A 19,610-nucleotide genomic window follows, 5' to 3' on the forward strand; every position below is an offset into this window, starting at 1 on the left:
AAAGCAGACACAGCCTTCTCTGCATGCCTTTCTCCTGCCCCAAAGTTCCTTCCAGGGCTCGCAGCTACCAGTGAAAGCTTTTCCTGAAAAAGATGTTCTGTCAAATTTTTGTTAAGGCTCATGCAGTGGGGCTCATGGCACCATTTCAGAAGAACTTTCACTGGCCATTTTAAGAGAATGTTCACCAACATGGAGAGCTCCTGGTTCTTGAAGCTAACTTGGCCTCAGTACAGCCAACTCTCAATGAGGGCCAGCGCCCAGGGCCCTGAGAATCAGCCAGCTTTCTAGCATTCCAGGGAGTCTGTGTTAAGGAATTATTTTTTTTAAGTAGGTTCCACAAGAGGGTGGAGCCCAGTGCAGGGCTTGAACTCACAACCTTAAGATCAAGACCTGAGCCTAGATCAAGAGTTAGACGCTTAATCAATGAGCCGCCCAGGTGCCCCATAGGAACTGTTGTTGTAATTACTGCTGTTTAACAACACTTCAAAGAATGAACATTTTCATGTATACAGATGATTATTTGTGTTATGTGCGTATTATTTTACTTATATAACTACTTTTTTATCAGGTCAACGTTTACTGATCTTACAGTTTTTAGAATGTAGTGATCAGTGACAGAGTATCTCCTTCAGGTCATTGCAATGTGGTCAGGGACACTTGGGGCCGTGGCATGGAAACTGATCCCCTGGGGTGCCAGACACATTTCCCATCAATCTAGCAATACCCAAGACCAAGCCAGGATGAAGAAAGCTTTTCCCAGATGGAATCGGACTGACCCTGCCAAATCCTGTCAGAAGTTGCCCATCCCTTGAACTTTATATGGAAGCTCAGAAAGTTATACAATTTTTCCCTTATATTGTACTGAATATGTTTATTGCAATATCTATTATTTCATCCTTTTTTAAAAATTAGTCTCTGAAATAACAATTGTGAAAGCCTCCTTTCTACCATGCTAACTTGATTTGGGTTTTCCTTCTTTTCTCTCTTGAACATGGTCCTAGGTCACTTCTTTCTGTTTTATTTCTCATATCTGAGATATGAGAATATCTATGATATTTCTCATATCACAGCTTTTTTTGGTCATAACTAAGTTACCACAAGAATTTCTAATACACTCACGGTAATGTTCAACAGTATCTGTTGGGACCAGAGGTCAGAATCTGTTTTGACCTTAGAAAAGCTTTTTATGGCCAACAAATCTGGGACTCTGGGACTCTCCCTTTTGTAAAAGCATTTGGTGGGGATTTGACAGACCCGAGAGACTTGGAGGCATTTGTGTTTGGAGTTAGGCACACTGGTCATGGCCCCATGTTTGGAGGAAGGTGAGCACCAACACCAACAGAGTGTCATTACCTCAAGGGGACTCTGGAAGTTCTGTTTTCTGATTTTTCATGCAGAATGTCAAGGAATCCAGACTCTGTAGGACTTTCTGAAGTCCTTCCTGTTGAGCTCATTCTCCGTTGTGAGAATGGCCATGACTTTATCAAGCTATGGTACTGCATGTAAGCCACTAGACAGAAAGGCCTCGCTTCCCACTGGAAAATCCCAAAGGCAGCCAAAACTCTAAAAAATGAGCTGAAGCACACGTGTAGGGTGTACTGTTCCAGGCTCTGCATTTTAAAATAGGTTAAAAAAAACTAATTGGCTGAGGTTTCGGGTATGGGTACAGCATTTGTCTCCATTAGTGTTGGTCAGATACCTTAATGGGGGCTCTCTTGACTCGGGATAATTCTTTGTTCAGAACTCTCTTACACATTATCAGACAATAAGAGTTTGGGGCCTCCAGGCACTAAATCACAGTAGCGTTTCTATGTTATCAGAGCAAGAGATAACTCTCTATACATTTCTGAACGCCCTCTTGGAAGTCATCCTTCTTTCCACTGAAACCCACTAGCTCTAGCCTGAGACATATAAATGAATGATTTCAGAGCACTTCATTAATGTAAGAATTTCATGTTTGTAATCAATTCTTTAGAGCAAATGTTAGATTTTTAAACTTTCAATCCATTAGTGGAAATACTAGATTCAACTGGAATCATGCTAGTCTCCCCCTAGTTGGCCCTAATTTTTTTTAGAGTCTTTCTACATGAAGTGTGATTCTCAGACCAACAACATGAGTATAACCTAGAAGACTGTTAGGAATGTACAATCTACAGAATCAAAGATTGGGTTTTGACAGGACCCTCACTTCATCCATCCATAATTAAAGTTTGAGACATGGTACTTTAGAGAATACCCCAGACAATCTTGTGACAGCTTCTTGTAGTTAGACTGTCCCCCACCCCCGCCCAGTGGCACAACTTATTAGCATCCCAGCCTCAATGACACAAACCCTTCCTATTTGTACTTTCCCATTGTGGTGAACCTAGAAACTTCTCTACCCAAGAACCATCATGTTCCTCCCCAGCCTGGGTTTCAACCACATCAACTGAGCTGCCTAGTAATTATGAGAAAGCCAGAATATCAGGTGATCTCAATTATTCCTATTACAGTCTGTGATAGTATAATAGAGTCTGTCACCAGGCCTGGGGTTATGCTAGGTCAGCCTACATTTTAAGATAAAAGCTGGAATTATTTGCTCAGGATATACACTGCCCGGTGTTGCCTATCTTTCCCATTTGATGCTCTTGTTATTTTATTTTTAACCCAACTTTATTCCCTAAAGAAAATCCTACTATCAGATTCACCCATTCCTATTTTCTGTCATCTGCTGCAATGAAAATCCAAAAGGCCCCAAGACCACAAAAGTCCAAAGGAACAAATGAATGGGGGATTGTGCTTCTGTGTGGCCAGCAGGGACTCATATAAAGGGCCACTTGTGCTGGTCTCGTTTACAATCAGCTGACTCTCTGGACACTCTGAGCATCAGTAGCCCTTGAACTTGCCTGCTCCTGTCTGCAACTGGTTCAACAGTGAACTCAGACCAATTAAATTTCCAAAGATACCCTGAGAACAAGTCTGCCTGGGTCCAAGCGCACATCACTTCTTTGTTGCTTGTACCAGCTGAACTCACACTTGCCCGGAAGTTAACAAAAATTTTGCAGGTTGTCAACAAAGAAAAGGATGGGCCATCCCAGCAAATTCAGTGTGGGATTATCCTTTTTCCTTTCTTTCCCTAAAATCTGCTAGATTTTAGGATCCTACCCACGTAGGTTTTTAGGCATATTTAGATGTGTTATGGGTTTTATTTTGAAGGAGCATTTTTTTAAAATTATGGTAAAATACATAAAACAAACTTACCATTTTAACTATTTTAAATTTATTTTAACTACACAATTCAGAGGCACTTAGTACATTCACATTGTTTAACAATCATCACCACTGTTTTCAGAATCAATTTTTAGGAAGATTTCTGTAATTCTGACAATCTTCTATCCTCTATTATGTATTTAGGAAAATTATGTTTTCTTACATTTTGTGTTCAACCAGGATGCATTTGGTTTTTCCAATTTTAAAGATCTTCTCACATCACTTATGCACTATGATGGAAAGTGAAGGCAAAGAACTATCTGGAACTGTCTTTAGGCTAATTGTATACGCAGGACTATTTTTGATTCTCTAATAGTACCCATTATATCCTTATTATTACTTATGCACATTGTTTTTTCCCCTTTACATAGCTTTTTTACTAAGCCTAAACAAATCTAAGCAAGTACAATACAAATAGAAGAGGAAAGCCATTAATTATATATGTGTTAGTCTTCATAAATTCAAAGCAACTGTCCCACTTTAATGCTTTAAAAACCATTATACAACAATGAATATTTTTAAAGTCCTTTACTGTGTGGTGAGATAAATACTTTGCTCCTTTCATATATCCCCAAATATATTTCTATTTATAAAACAGACGCACACACTTGAAAGCTTTCTGGATTTATTAGGGGGCTGGTACTCAGTGGCAAAAAAAAAAAAAAAAATTGGCACCAAAAAAATGTTGTCGGAAAATTTGGGGTTGTTGTCCTAATGAGATAAGACATGACTAAGGCATATCAGACATGACCCCTTGTTGTGGGTCAACAAGGCTGTGATTAAGTTCTTGTTCTACTTGTTGGTTGTAGTTTTTCATTATTCTTATCTTTTTATAGCCACCCGCCCTGACTAGTAAAAGCTTCATCCTGATTTTGGGTCTGAGACACCATCTTTCATAAGCACCATCCACAGAGAGAAATGATTCTTCAACCAGTCATACATGCTTCCTATTTTCATTTTGGCATACAAAGCATCAAACCAACTTTGATTTTTTTTTATCTTTGATAAAATCTTTGTATCAAATCTTTGATTTGATTTTTTTCTGGGCAGGTTTTTCATCAGTTTTAACAGCAAACTTTGCTTTCAGCTTTTCTTAGAAGTTGTGTCTTACTACTCAGATGCTTTTACCATCTACTGAATCCCAGCTATGGAAGATGCTACATTTAGATAATTATTTTGGTAAACAGCAAGTAAGTTATGAAAAAGTTGCGACAAGACAAATTTCAAGCACACAATTTCCCTAAGATCAAACTGAATAGTTAAGCCAGGCAAACGTTTAATCCACTTTCAGTAAATGGCTCATTTACTTGCATTGTCAGATATTTTTAAATTTTCTATAAGCCCTTCTTAAACATATCATACTGGGCAAAATTCATTCCATGAGTTATATGTTATACACATAAACACATGTTTCTAGAAATCACGATTTGGGATAGTCAAGTAAAGGAGTTGGTGGATGTTGAGTCAAGAAGACACTCTTAAAATGTTACTGAACCTAAAATCTTAAAATATCTAAATCTGAAGATGGTCAGCCATACTTGTAAAGTGGTAGGTTTCCTGTGAGGGGCTTCAGGGGGCAGATATCTGACCCTCGGAGGAGACCAGAAAGGCAGCTTCACCTTCGCAAATGGAAGAATTCTTTAGAATTTAGAGCCGTTCAACAAGGGAACAGGTCACCTTCTGAGGCGGTTGGTCTTTCAAAATGTTTGAACAAGTATATATAGGAATATTGTAAAAGCTGTCTGTGTTGGCTACTTAACACCTTACTTCCCTGCGGACCTCATTTGGCTTTATGAGCCAGACTTCTAAGGGTAACTTGAACATCAGGTTTATGGTTGGATTAGGAAATACAGTGGCCTCGGAGAGCATTTGGTTTCATGACATTTTGCTTCTATCTGTGAGGCTGGTTGTTTCCAAAAATGGCCACACTCCTCTGTCCCATCCTGTATGCCCTTCACTTTGCAACATTACCAAAAAAGAAATGAAGTCTCTTTCCTCTTCCCTTGAATCTGGACTGACCCTGTGACTTTCTCTGGCCAAGAGAATGCAGCACAAATGATACTGCGATTTCTTGCAGTTTCTGTTTCTGCCCTCTTAGAAGCCAACGGTTCTGTAGATAATTCCAGTCTACCCTATTGGAGAGACCACCTGGAAAGAGATGGGCCTGGATGATAAGAGTTCAAACAGAGGAGAGCCAGGTTGCCCAAGCTGACAGCTAGCACCAACTGGCAGACAGCACGGATATTCCAAACTTATCTACACCACCTGTTCCCACCAACCCTTGCCCAAATTCTTGACTCACAGAATTGTGAGCAATAAAATGGGCATGATTTAAGCTACTAAATGCTAGACTGGTTTATTACACAGCGATAACAACAGATACCCCAAAACAGAATTGGTATCTGGAAGTGGGTTGCTGCTCTAACAGAAACCTAAAACCCCTGTCATTGGTTTTGACACTGGGTGGCAAGACAAAGTTCAGAGGGGAAGCTGTCAGGTCACCCTGGAATAACAGTGAGAAAATTGCCCTTGGAGGTTCAAAAAAAGAAAGAGAGAGAGAGAGTAAGCTATGTTAGAGTGGTAGAATTTTTTGGCTATAGTATCACCTGTGGGATCATGGAAGATAGGAGATGCAGCTAATGAACTCACTGACTTGAGCAAATGAGGGTATCACCTGTCTGGTTGATGTACCACTGCCCCAGCTCCAGAACTGTTTGGTTTTACCACTCTCTCTCACCTCCTAGGCCTCCAGTCAATGGCTCTGAATTTGCTGATGTGGATATGGAGAATCCCAGGCAAAATATTGAAAGTACAATAGTCTTCTATTAGCCGCACTGAGAGAGAGATTAACTAAACAAAGAACTGTTTAGTTTTTAGGCAGGATAAAGAAGAAATATAGAAAATGCAGGACAGACTCTTGGGCCAGCAAAACATCAAAGTAAGAAATAGCCTCAGAGTTAAGGTTAAATCAAGGGTTTGGCTAAAAATCCGTGGTTAAAATCTCTATAAGACTAATGGCAGCATCTAGTAGACCCTCCCATCTGGACACTTTCTAAGAATATTAGGGGCATATTTTCCCATAACAGCCTTGCCTGTGGCCCAAAGGGAAGCTCATTTTAGAAAAAATTATGGAAATAGTTTTATTGTTGTTGTTTGTTTGTTTTTGCTATGGTGTGATACCTAATAACATTCATAGGGAACATAGAACATTTTTAAGACAAATACTTACTAAAGTACCATAAGTTTTAACTAAAAGGTATAGAGATGGTTCAAAATGAATAGCACTTTCTAGGTCCACATTTTTTATGGGCAGGAAGCAGGTTGAGAAAATACTTTCTAATGAAAATAAAAGACAAAAGGGTAGAAACAAGACCACAGAGGATAAATTCAAGAGCTTCAAATAATGACCAGGGAACCAACATTTGTTATCCCTGTAGATATGTGATTGACTGGATTTCAGAACTGCAAAGGACAATTGACCACTATATGTTTCCTATTCTTTTCCTTAGTTTGTATCCCTCAGATAACAGGAGATCCTAATAACATTGCCTGAGCCTGCCCCCTGCCCCGCAAATTGTCTGAGCCCCTTGCTGAGGGTGATTGAAGGCACACATTCTTCTCAATGTCTTTGAGGAGCACGAAGCCACCCAATTCCTATTTGCATGTATCATCTTTCACAGCTGAATTGGTTCCGTAGAAGGATCATCTCACTATCCCACACATGTTGTCCCTGTTACACCTTGCATCACATAAAACAGATTTCCTTTTCTCAAAAGCATTGTTCACACAGGCATGCGTATATAAAGCAGATTATAACAAAGATCTGAATTAACAGTGAGGGTTGAGTCATCTTGAATCTTCAATCTCTTTTTTTAAGAAGTTCCTTGAACGTATTTTACCAGCTCAGGCTCCAGCTTTCTGCCAAACTACTTAGCCCTCTCTTCCCCTCTCTTCTTCTCTGTCCTCTACCCCCAAATCTCTGGCCATTGGTCTGGAGAACCCAGCTCTGGGACTCCATTTAAATATCCAAAGACTCTGCAAAACTCGAATTTTTCAGGCCCTTCTCTTTCTTCCACTAGTGTATGTTAGGAGAAAAATGCCACAGAGAGATTTCTTTCTTTGCTGATATGAATTGTGTTGCTTTCTTCAGAAAGCAGAGGCAGTTATATATATGGTTAAATTGGGCTCCCTGTTTTCCTTTTTCCATTACTTTTAGATAGCACTAAGTAAAAACAATGATTTAGATAAGAGTTTTCATAATTATATTTAAGATGAAAGTATAAATCACTAAGAACAGTAAGATGCTGAGAATATGAAGTTTTATTCCATATGAAATTTAGTACTATTTTAAGCTTTTTAAGATTATGATTATAAAGAAAATAATATAATCTCAAATTGAGATAAATATCTCTTATGAAAGACAAAAATAGGGTGGGATGGTGGAAGATGCTGAGATTCTCCAAGGTTGCCACCCACGGGCATCAGATAATTGCTTCACTCTCGCTGTTGATTTCAGTAGCTCAACAGCTAAATAAATACCAAAGTGCAACTTTTTTTAAACCAGTGGCTGGCCTGCTTATTTTAATTGTACAATTTTAATTACAATATTTAAAGCAGTCACAGCTGTATAATTTAGTCATATTTATGATTTTGACCTATTTGTATATATGTATATAAAATGCATTGTGGCACATAGACAAAGCTGTTGAAATATTGCCAAAATGGCTCTTGGTATTTCAAAAACCAAGCACAAACTATAAAGAGGGAGGCTTAATAGATTGAACTACCTGAAAATACGAAACTTCTACTTATCGAAATGTGCACTTAGAGCTTTGGAAACATGGTAGAGCAAGAGCAAAGATAAAAGATCCCTTTGGTTCCAGAAAATCTCCTGTAAAAGAGGAAGGCTTATCAAGACCTTAAAGCCACTTAAGCAAAGCAGGTACTTTTGGATAAGAAGGAGCAGATGATGATGTTCCTGGCAGGTACTTCTTATCACAGCCCAGTTCCAAGGACAAGTTCCAGTCCTTTTTCTACGTTGGCTACCACTGCCATCTCTGGAGTCAGCAAAGGACTCATGCCATGGAAGAGGGAGTCCAGCTATGTCCCGTCTTCTATCCTGGGGTTTAATGTTGGTGAACGAATATCCAAGCATGAATACAAGACAACAGTCAACCAAGCTCAGGGATGTATTTAAACCTGGGGGTTCCTGGGGCCTTATTTTGGAAGGAACTTGAAATATAATTACAAAGAAGAGCACAAAAGCAGTGGGGGGGGGAAATGCAGACTTAAAAAAGAAAAGAAAAATCAGGAGAAAAGGAAAGACTAGGAGAAAGCCTTCACAACACTTATAAACCTCAAGGGACTAATTCAGAACATATGCATATCAATAAGAAAAAGCTAGCGGAATAGAAAAATTATAAGAGACAAATGGGCCATTCACAAAAGAGAAAACAGGAAAGGCTCAATTCTGCCAATCAGGAAAATGTAAGTTAAAACCACAAGTGCTTACAGAAGCCAGGTAAGTAATGTTAGGGCATAAAGCAAGCCAAGTGTTTGTCTGACTTTCTTTCTTTCTTTCTTTCTTTCTTTCTTTCTTTCTTTCTTTCTTTCTTTCTTTCTTCTTTCTTTCTTTCTTTTTTTTTTTTTTTTAAGATTTTAATTCTTTATTTGAGAGAAGAGAGCACAAGCAAGGGGAAAGGGCAGAGGGATAGGGAGAAGCAGACTCCCAGCCAAGCAGGGAGCCCGATGTGGGACTCGGTCTCTGGACACCAGGATCATGACCAGGGCCAAAGGCAGACGCCTAACTGACTGAGCCCTCCAAATACCCCATAAGTGTTTCAAAATAAGAAGTGATGCTAACCGGCAAACTGGAACATGCAGGTCCTAACTAAGGACAACTTCTACCCAGCTCCAGTGGTTGATATGAGGGACTGATTTCTCTTGGTTCAAAAGGTGCCAGATTTTTATATGAAACTTCAAAATTTTTAAAATACTGTACAGACAAGTCAAAGATGTTTGTGATGCAATACAGCCCTCAGAGCATGAATTTGCAAACTTCAATCTAAATCCATATTAGAAGAAAATATGTTCTCTCTATTAGCAAGACTCTAAACTTATTCCTCAAGACAGTGGGCCCCCAATTATCATGTTGCAAGGCTCTTGGTACTTTTCCCTTCCTACAAGGTTGTAGGCACCACAAGATCACTTTGATGACTGTTTGATACCCAACATCAAGCATTCCTTGCTAGTTCTATTAATATTTCTTCATTGGGTAATTTGTCTCATAAACAGCAGTTCATCTCAACTATGCTATTTTTTTACATTGACCATTTTTACATGTTTTTCTTGACAACATTTTGTTATAATACAACCCTAATTCTCAGAATAGATCAATGACTTAGTTCATGAGAGCTTAAAAGCAGTGTTCAAAAAGAAAAGATATATATACCTTAAAAAATGTAAGAATGGATGAAGAAGATGTGGTATACATATACAATGGAATATTGCTCAGCCATTAAAAAAAAGAATGAGGGCGCCTGGGTGGCTCAGTGGGTTAAGCCGCTGCCTTCGGCTCAGGTCATGATCTCAGGGTCCTGGGATCGAGTCCCACATCGGGCTCTCTGCTCAGCGAGAAGCCTGCTTCCCTCTCTCTCTCTCTCTGCCTGCCTCTCCGTCTACTTGTGATCTCTCTCTGTCAAATAAATAAATAAAATCTTTAAAAAAAAAAAAAGAATGAAATTATTCTATTTGCAACAAAGTGAGTAGAGCTAGAGAGTATTATGTTAAGTGAAATAAGTCAGTCAGAGAAACACAAATACTATATAATCTCACTTATATGTGGAATTTAAGAAACAGAACAAATGAGCATGAGGGGATGGGGGAAGAGAAAGTCAAACCAAGAAACAGAGTCTTACTTAACTGTAGAGAATAAACTGATGGTTATCAGAGGGGAGGTAGGGTGAGGTTGGATTAAATGGGTGATAGGGATTGAGGAGTGCACTTGTGATTAACACTGGATGATGTATGAAAATGCTGAATTCCTAAATTATATACCTGAAGCCAATATTACACTGTATGTTAACTAACTGGAATTTAAATAAAAGCTTATTTAAAAATGTAAGGTTAAAATCAAATAAAATTAAAAATTAAAAAAAATAAAAATAAAAATGTAAGGTTAGGGGCGCCTGGGTGGCTCAGTGGGTTAAAGCCTCTGCCTTCGGCTCAGGTCATGATCTCAGGGTCCTGGGATCGAGCCCCACATCGGGCTCCCTGATCCACAGGGAGCCTGGTTCTCCCTCTCTGTCTCTGCCTGCCTCTCTGCCTACTTGTGATATCTGTCTGTCAAATAAACAAATAAATAAATCTTTTAAAAAATTATAAAAATGTAAGGTTAAATTGTGAATAGGACTCCAATATAAATTTAAAACATGAATCAGTGTATGCTTGGACTCTATTATCTGCCAGTGTAGAGAATTCAAAGAAGTGACATCAACAGATAAATAGAAAGTACAAAAATTGGGATTTTTGGGGGGGTGGGCAGTCTATTCTTCCAATAATCACCATTTATAAAAATTTGACAAATAATGACATGATCCATCAATGTTCTTACCTACTTTTCGAGGAAAGCATAGTGAGCTACTATCTGGTAAGACAATGGAATTTTTACAAAGCCAATAATGCTGTTCAGCACAAACTTGGTGAATTGTGTCTCTAAAGAAAAATCACACTAATGATTATCACTGCAGTCTTTAAAACCAGGTATAAGCCACTGTATTTCCAAGAGACGTAAAAAGAGCTTCAGGGCACCTGGGTGGCTAAGTCACCGACTGAGAGCCTACCTCTTGATTGTGGATCAGGTCATGATCTCAAGGTCGTAGGAATGAGCCCTGCATCAGGCTCTCAGCATGGAGTCTGTTTGTCCCCCTCCCTCTGCTCTTCCCCCTGCTCATTCCCTCTCTCTCAAATAAATAAGTAATTTTTTAAAAATAGCCTCAAAGTTAAAGGCAAATATTATGTTCAGAGAGAATACAAAACAAATATGGGAAATCTTTTATCAAGTGACTTTGCTGTTAGACATTATGTAATATCAATATTATATTGTATGGGAGAGCAACTATTATTTTGTGTGCTAGTTATTGTATATATGAAAGAACCATGGTAACTGAGGTCAAAAGCCTAGGAGAGCCAAACCTACATAACCCTAAACTGCTCAACCCCTGATTGGATTGAAGTAATCAGGCTTTCAGCTCTGTCTCATGGAGAAAATGACGAACCATCTCCTGAGAAAAATAAATATCAACTTCCTCAGTCACTATGGTTCATTTATATACAATATCCAGCATGTATTAAAAAATATGAGACATAAAGAAAATGCAGAACGCATGACTGATAAATCAAGAGAAAAAAAGATAATAAAGAAAACTCACAAGTATTCTAGCTACTCGAATTAGTACAAAGGGATTTTAACTGCCATGAACATGGTAAAGAATATAAAGGAAAATATGGATTAAATGAATGAAAATGAATTTTTTCTGTTTTTATTGAGATGTGATTGACATATAACATTGTATAAGTTTAAGGCATACAGCATAATGTTCTTATATATGTATATACATATTTTTGAAAGATTTTATTTATTTATTTATTTGACAGACGAAGATCACAAGTAGGCAGACAAGCAGGCAGAGAAAGAGGAAGAAGCAGGCTCCCTGCTGAGCAGAGAGCCCGATGCAGGGCTCCATCCCAGGACCCTGAGATCATGACCTGAGCTGAAGGCAGAGGTTTTAACTCACAGAGCCACCCAGGTGCCCCTTGATATATGTGTATATTATGAAATCATTAGTACAATAAGTTAACATCCATTGCCTTATATAACTAGAAACTTTTTGTTGTGATGAGACCTTTTAAGATCTACTCACTTAGCAACTTTCAAATATACAATACAGTGTTATTAAATATAGTCACCATGCTCTATACTTACATACTCAGAATTTATTTATCTTTTAGCTGGAAGTTTGTACCTTTTGCCCACCTTCACCCATTCTCCCACCCCTTAAGGAAGGAGTAGAAGAAAAATGTATTGGATCTCTCTATAATGTTAAAAAAAAAAACTTCTTTCTTTACATAACATATGTTAAAATTCATAACGAAAAGGACATCTTTGACTTGTCTGAAATTAAAAACTTATGATAGATAAAAAAGACCATATGATTTCATATGTGGAACTCATGTGTGGAATTTAAGAAACAAACAGGAATGAACATAGAGGAAGGGAAAGAAAAATAAAATAAGATAAAGACAGAGAGGGAGGCAAACCATAAGAGACTCTAAAATATAGGGAACAAACTGAGGGCTGCTGGAGGGGAGGTGGGGGGTGGGGTAGTTGGGTGATGGGGATTAAGGAAGGACCTGATGTAATGAGCACTAGGTGTTATATGCAACTTATGAATCACTGAATTCTACACCTTAAACGAATACTACACTATAGGTAAACTCATTCGAATTTAAATAAAATCTTGAAAGAAAAAGAGAACTTATGATAGTACCAAAACCAGCAAAGGACAAGGAGGAAAATCCATACAGTTTTCCGTAGTGACTAAATCAACTTATGTTCCTACCAAAAGTTCGTAAGTGTTCCCTTTTCTTCATAGCCTCACCAGCATTTATTATCTCTTGTCTTTTGATAGTAGCCATTGTAACTGCTGTAAGGTGATATCTCAGTGTGGTTTTGATTTGCGTCTCCCTAATAATTGGTGATGTTAAGCACATTTTCATGTACCTGTTGACCATTTGAATGTCTTCTTTGGGAAAATGTCTATTCAGGCCCTCTGCCTATTTTTTTTTTAATTGAATTGCTTGCTTTCTTGCTATTGAATGGTAGGAGTTGTTTATATATTTTGGACATTAACCCTTTATCAGATATGTAATTTGCAAATATTTTCTGCCATTTCTAGGTTGCCTTTTCATTTGGTTGATTGTTTCATTTGCTGTGTAGATGGTTTTTAGTTTGGTGTAGTCCTACTTGTTTATTTTTGCTTTTGTTGCTTGTGCTTTAAGTGTCATAACCCCAAAATCATTGCAAAGACCAATGTCAAAGAGCATTTTCCTTATATTTTCTTCTAGGAGTTTTATGGTTTCAGGTCTTATATTTAAGTCTGTAATCCATTTTTTGTGAGCAATATAAGATATTAGTCAAGTTTCCTTCTTTTGCATGTACATATCCAATTTCCCAAGCACCATTTATTGAACAGACTGTCCTTTCCCTCCTTTGAGTATACTTAGTATACTTGTCAAATATTAGTTGGCTGTATATATGAGGATTTATTTGGGGGACTCTCAGTTCTGCTCCACTGGACTATATGTCTGTTTTTATGCCAATATCTACTGTTTTGAGTAATATTGTTTTAGAATACAGTTTGAAATCAAGGAGTATGATGCCTCCAGCTTTGTTCATCTTTCTCAGGATTACTTTGGCTATTCAGGGTCTCTGTCATTCCAAATGAATTTTAGGATTGACTTTCTTTATATCTGTTAAAAAAAAATGCCATTGGAATATTTATAAGAATTACAGTGAATCTATAGGTGGCTTTGGACTGTATGGACATTTTAACACTATTAGTTCTTCCAGTCCATGAACATGGGATATCTTTCTGTTTAAATTCCCTTCTATTTCTTTCATCTAAGTCTTGTAGTTTTTAATATACAGATTTTACCTACTTAGTTTATTCCTAAGTATTTTATTGTCTTTGATGTTATTGTAAGTGGTACTATTTATTTCTATTTCAGATATTTCACTGTAAGTGTACAGAAATGCTACTGATTTCTGTATGCTGATTCTGTATTCTGCAAATTTACTGAATTTGTTGATTAGTTCTAACAGTTTTGTGGGTTTTTTTGATGGAGTCTTTAGGATATTTTGTATCTTAAAATCATGTAATCTGCAAACAGAGACAATTTACTTCTTCGTTTCTAATTTGGATACCTTTTATTTATTTATTTTTCTTACCTGATTATTCTGTCTAGGACTTCCAGTACTATGTTAAATAAGAGTGGTGAGAGTGGGCACCCTTGTCTTTTTCCTGATCTTGGAGGAAAATCTTCCAACCTTTCAACATCAAGTATAATGTTAACTGTGGGTTTGTCATATATGGCATTTATTATATTGAGGTATGTTCCCCCATATCCACCTGGTCTGTTGAGTTTTTAATCATGAATGAATGTTGAATTTTTTTAATATTTTTTCTGCATCTATTGAAATGATCATAGATTTTGATCTTTTATTCTATTAATGTGATGTATCACATTTATTGATTTACATATGTTTAAGAATCTTTGCCTCCCAGGGATAAATCCAACTTTATCATGATATATGATCCTTTTAATGTGCTGCTGAGTTCAGTTTGCTAGTATTTTGTTGAGAATTTTTACACCAATTCATCAAGGATATTGGCCTATAGTTATCTTTTCTTATGTCTTTATCTGGATTCAGTATTGGGATAATATAGGCCTTGTAAAATGAATTTGGTGTTTTCCCTCCTCTTCAATTTTTTTAGAAGTGTTTGAAAAGAATCATGTTAATTCTGCTTTGAATGTTTGGTTAAATTCACAATGAAACCATCTGGTCTTGAGTTTTCTTTTGTTGAGAGGTGGTGGGGTCTTTCTTTCTTTCTTTCTTTCTTCCTTTTTTTTTTCTTTTTTTTTTTCCCCAATTCAATTTCCTTACTTGTTATTGGTCTGTTAAGATTTCTCATTTCTTCATGATTTAGCTTGTTAAGAAGTTGCATGTTTGTGGGGATTTATCCATTTATCCTAGGTTAGCCAATTTGTTAGTTTATAATTATTCAGAGTAGTCTCTTATGATCCTTTGTATTACTGCGATATCACTTGTAATGTCTCTAGTTTCATTTGTGATTTTATTTGAGTTTCCCCCATTTTTGCTGAGTCTAGCTAAAAATTTTCCAGTTTCTGTTTTCAAAGAATCAACTCTTAGTTTCATTAATCTTTTCTATAGTCTTTTTAGTCTCTATTCATTTTTTTCCCCTCTGTGATCTGTTATTTTCTTACTTCTGCTAACTTTGGCTTAATTTGTTCTTCTTCTAGTTCCTTGAGGTGTAAATTTAGGCTGTTTTAAAGATTATTCTTTTTTTATATTTGTTTATTCCTATGAACTTTCCACTGAAAACCGCTTTTACAACATCCTGTAAGTGTTGATATGTTGTGTTTCTGTTTTTGTTTTTCTCAAGGTAATTTTTTACTTCTGCCTTGACCCATTGATTGTTTAGGAGTGCTTGCTTAATTTCCATCTGTTTGTGAATTTTCCAGTGTTCTTCCTGCTATTAATTTCTCATTCCATGCTATGTTGATAAGATACCTGGCATGATTTCAATCTCCTTAAACTTACTAAGACTTTTTTTGTGACCTCTCATATTATCTATCCTGAGAAATGTTTCATATATGCTTGAGGAGCATGTGTGCTCTGGTGCTATTGGAGGAAGTATTCTGTAAATGTGTGGTAGGTCCATTTGATCTGAAGAATGTTTCAAGTCCAACATTTCCTTATTATTCTTCTGTCTGAATAACGTATCCATTTTTGAAAGTAGAGTTTTGAAGTCCCCTATTATTATAATATTTTAGTCTATTTCTCCCTTCAGATCTCAGTATTTGCTTAATTTATTTAGGTACTGGTTTCTCCCATTATTTGAAAGTAGACACTTCTATGAAAACCTTTAAAAGATAAAATGGTATAAAGCAAAAAGGCAATTGTCATTAATTTATATGGGAAAATTTAGAGCATTCTTAGACTCCAAAAATGAGTTCTCTTAGGTTTTTCTGATACCTTAGGACACATCTTGCTAATGAATGCACAAAACAAACCTGGATAAAGCATGGATGCTCACAGACACAGTTCAAAGCCATGGAGGCTTAATGCTGAGGTTAAGTGCAGTTTTCAGGGAGGTAGATTGGTGGCCCCACTCTTGCTGCTCAGGCTCTTCCTCTATCATGGTTCACCGCAAAAGAAACAGTAACACTATTTTCCATTTGCCTTTTTAAAATAAAAGTGAAAGTCCTCTTTGGCTGTGTTCAGTTAGCAAAACAAGTACTAATGTGGGTCTTTTGTATAAGCAAAGTGCATAGCATAATGCAATTTTCAGAAAAAGGGGGATACCGGTACTCTGATGTTGGGTGCATATATATTTACAATTTTTATATTCTCTTTGGTGCATTTATCATTATCCTCCTTTATCATTATACAGTGAACTTCTTTGTTCTTGTGACACCTTCTGAGTTAAAATCTATTTTGTCGGATATCTGTATAGCTGTCCCTGCTCTCTTTTAGTTTCCCTTTGCATGGAGTATTGTTATTCCATCTTTCAACTTAAGCTTATGTGTGCCCTTAAAGCTGAAGTGAATCTCATAGACAGCATAGAGTTTGGCCCTTTTTAAAAAATCTATCCAACCCTCTGTGTACATTTTGATGGGAGAATTTAATCCACTTGCATTTATATTAATTATTGATAGGTAAAGACTTACTAATGCCATCTTATTGATTATTTGCTGGCTGTCTTATAGTTCTCTTGTTCCTTTCATCCTCTCATGCCATCTTCCTTTGTGAATTGATGGTTTTCTATAGTGGTATGCTTTGATTCCCTGGTCTTTACTTTTTGTGAATCTAATGTAGGTTTTTGCTTTGTGGTTAACAGCAAACAGTAGGTATGTAAGACATCTTATAGATATAACAGCCTATTTTACACTGGCAACAACTTAACCCTGATCACATACAAAAACTCTACATTTTTAGTCCCCCATCTTTTATATTTTTGATGTCTTAGCTTAGCTTTTCTTAATATTGAGTATTCCTTACCAAATTATTGTACCTATAGTTCTTTTTAATACATTTGCCTTTGACCTTTATACCAGAGTGCAGTGTTTAACACACCACATCACAGTATTAGAGTATATTTATTTAATTTGGCTATATACTTACCTTTACTAATGTAATGTGTATTTTCAATATGTTTTCATGTTACTAATTAGCACCCTTTCATTTCCACTTGAAAAACTCCTTTCAGCATTTCTTAAAAGGCAGGTCTGCTCGTGATTGACTCCCTCAGCTTTGGTTGGTCTGGGAAATATCTCTCCTCATTTATGAAGAACAGCTTTGCTGAATAGAGTATTCTCAGCAAGTTTTTTTTTTTTTCTTTCTTTCAGCATTTTGAATATGTCACCCACTTTCTCCCATCCTGTAAGGTCCCTGCTGAGATATCTGCTGATCGCCTAATGGGAGTTCCCTTGTAAGTTACAAGCTTCTTTTTTCTTGCTGCTCTTAACATTGTCTTTGATTTTTGACAGTTTTATATAATTTATCTTGGAAAAGATCTCTTTACATTGAGTTTGTTTGGGGACCTATGAGTTTCATGAACTTAGATATCCAAATCTCTTACCATATTTGGGAAATTCTCCACCATTATTTCTTTAAACAAGTTTTCTGACCCCTTCTCTCTCTTTTCTTTTTCTGAGACTCCAGTAATTCACAGATTGTTTCTTCTTATGGCATCATGCAGATCACACAGGCTTTCTTTTCCTTTTTTCATTCTTTGTTCTTTTTTCTCCTTTGCTGGATAATTCCGAAGGTCCTATCTTCTAATCCACAGATTCTTTCTTCGTTTGATCCAGTTTGTTATTGATGTTCTCCATTACATGTTTTCATTACATTGTTTTCTTCAGCTTCACAATTTCCATGTTTCTTTTTTATGATTTCTAAGTATTTGTTAAACTTCTCATTTTTTTGTATTGTTTCTTATTTGAATTGTATGTGTTTTCTTGTAGCTCATTCAAGCTTCCTTAGAACAGCTATTTTGAGATTTTTATCAGGCAAATTGCAGATCTCCATGTCTTTGGGGTAGGAACAGGAAGATTATTGTGATCCTTTGGTGGTGTAATGTTTCCTTGATTTTTCATTTTCCTTGAAGTCTTGTGTTGCTGTTTTAACATTTGAAGTAGCAGTCACCTCCTTCAGTCTTTACTTGCTGATGTTGGGAAACACCTTCCATCTGCCCTGTTAGGGATGCTCAGGCTTTCTCAGAACTTCTATACACCTGTTCCACACTTCTTGGTCTCTCTTGTGGCAGAATTCTTAAGCTTGTATGAACTTCTCTCGATCCTGCAATGCATCAGCCTAGGTACTGACTACTCTAGGAACCTCATATAACTGAAATTGCACAATTTTTGTTTGTGTTTTGCTTAGTTAACATAATTTTTTATCACCTTAGTGGTTTTTTTATTCTTTAAAAATTTTTTTAATTTTTTTATTTTTTAAGATTGTATTTCTTTGTCAGAGGGAGAGAGAGAGTGTGTTCACAACAGGATGAGTGGCAGGCAGAGGAAGAAGCAGGCTCCCTGCTGAGCAAGGAGCCTGATGCGGGACTTGATCACAAGACCCTGGGATCATGACCTGAGCTGAAGGCAGACACTTAACCAACTGAGACACCCAGGCATCCCCACCCTGGTCTTTTTGTCCAGTATCTAGTAATACAAGGGTCAGTTCATTATTATGGGTAAATGATCAGATGATTAGAAAAGGGAGCTGCAGCTTCTCAAAGGCCTCCCCATCACCAGGAGGCTTAAATGTGTCCTCTGTGCCAGTGGGCAAGGGAATTATCCAGCAGGTTTGAGGGTGGTGGGTATGGTGAAGGTGGACAGCCTAGAAACTCCACAAGTCAAAGTTAGGAGGTTTTTGTTCTGGAGATGAAGTACTTTAGTGGTCTCACTGTTACTTGTCCACCTTAATGTCTGATGTAAACACTTTTGGAGTTACCTTAAGCTTTGCTTGGTGTCTTGCTCTAATTCCAGACCTCACACCTGGATCCCCTCTCCATGCAGATTGTCTTTCTACAAAGAGCAGTCCTCTGGCATTATTCTTCTGCCAGTTTGTGTTCTGTGTATAAATTAGGAGGCAGGGTGTGTGTGGAGACCCACTGACCTTGGTTAGGGATGCAGATCTTTCTTTCTTTTTCTTTAAATTTTTTATTTTTTAAAATTTCTATACCAGAATTTGTTTATGCACCACACCCAGTTCTCCATGCAATATGTGCCCTCCCTAAACCCCACCAACAGGCTCACCCAACTTCCCAGCCCCTGCCCCTTCAAAACCCTCAGATTGTTTTTCAGAGTCCATAGTCTCTCATGGTTCATCTCCCCCTCCAATTTCCCTCAACTCCCTTCTCCTCTCCATCTCCCCATGTCCTCCATGCTATTTCTTATGGATCCAGATCTTTCTTAAAGCATCCTAGTGATTGATTCACAGCCCACACTTCCACTTTTGTTATTGGTTGATCCCGAGTTGGGCTTTTATTGCCCTA

General features: G+C 37.3%; 1 pseudogene; it reads left to right on the forward strand.

Moving 5' to 3' along the window:
- LOC125104365 (cAMP-regulated phosphoprotein 19-like) overlaps nt 1-17,547 on the forward strand; it is a 28,975-nt pseudogene extending 11,428 nt beyond the window's left edge.
- The last annotated feature ends 2,063 nt before the right edge of the window (nt 17,548-19,610 follow it).

Source organism: Lutra lutra, chromosome 7 (assembly GCF_902655055.1).
Source record: "Lutra lutra chromosome 7, mLutLut1.2, whole genome shotgun sequence".
Taxonomy (NCBI): Eukaryota; Metazoa; Chordata; class Mammalia; order Carnivora; family Mustelidae; genus Lutra; species Lutra lutra.